Genomic DNA, 1,380 nt, shown 5'->3' on the forward strand with positions numbered 1-1,380 from the left:
TCAGTGAAGACAATCCCCCTCCAGTCTGCCACCTACTGCAGGTACAACTCCAGTGCGCACAAGGAGAGCATTGTCAGTAATTGTGAGGGTGGCATTGACCATGGATCTTTATGTTTATAACCCTTTCCAAGCTGGAATTGGTGATATTTACAATATCTCACAGTTTGCCTGGGATCACAGGCTCTCTTTGTTCAAAAGGAACTAACTGCAACATGGTCTTTTGTCTGAGATCAGCAGATGAAGCAAACCTATAGGTTCATGACAGTTGTGGCCTTGATTGGCTGCTCACACAATGTTTCGTTGGTGCAGCATGTCAACTCTACTCTGAAATGAAACCAAAAGGGATTCCAATCCCTTAGTATCCAGAGCTTCATGGGGACTCAGACTCAATATTCTAATACAGGTCGTTAATTATAATTCGTATTTCATCAACACGAATTCACTGTAACACGATTGACAAATTGGGGTTGCTGTTTCTGCAGTGCAGACTTTTAAATTGTTAAATCGTGTGTTAGCTTTAATGTGATTACAGCGCCAACACTTTAAGCGCTGTTTCTAAATCGTGATTTTTCTATAACATGGGATTGCACACGAATGCAACCATCACACTGTGGAAGAACTGACTGAACCAGTCACAATGCCTTTACAGCGAGCAGTCCACACTGCCATTTGCATTTGAACAAATATTTGCTACTACGAATAGCAAGACCCAATTCTAAACTTTGCAAATACCCTATTTTAAGAGTCTTTCAACCTGAAAATTACACAATCTACACTTACCTTGTTGACTATCCTTCAACCAATCTTCTATCATGTTTATGTATTCTCCTCAAATTCAGTGAGTCTTCACCCATTGTGAAATTTTTCAAGGCCTTTTAAGAATATTATGTCCATTAGTTTCTCTTTATCTACGTAGTTAGTCGTATACTAATAAAAAGACCCCATAGATTTGTTAAACATTGAGTGGAATCTGACCAGGTTCTGAGCAATATAAGCTCCAGTGAGATGATTGGTAGAATTAGGCGCAATGGTCATCTTGACATTCAGTAAGATTGGTACATTTGGTAAAATAAGTCACGAAAACTTGCTCAGCTTTGCAGTGGGATTCTCTCCACCAGACTCAGCGCGACTTGCACTTAGCAAAAAAAGTTAAAGTTATGACCCTGTCATTAAAACAATGCTGACTCTGCCTAACCTTATAGTTTCCTAAGTGTTCTTTAAACTCTTCCTAAATAATGGATTTCAGCATTTTCCCATGACAGATGTCAGTCTAACTGGTCAGTAGATCAATTCATGTTTCCTCAAATGTTCACTCACTCAGTCCCCAAATAATGGTCCAATAACTGACCCACACAGAAACTACCGAGTCTGTAAATCCCT

Source organism: Chiloscyllium punctatum, chromosome 45 (genome assembly GCF_047496795.1).
Source record: "Chiloscyllium punctatum isolate Juve2018m chromosome 45, sChiPun1.3, whole genome shotgun sequence".
Lineage (NCBI taxonomy): Eukaryota > Metazoa > Chordata > Chondrichthyes > Orectolobiformes > Hemiscylliidae > Chiloscyllium > Chiloscyllium punctatum.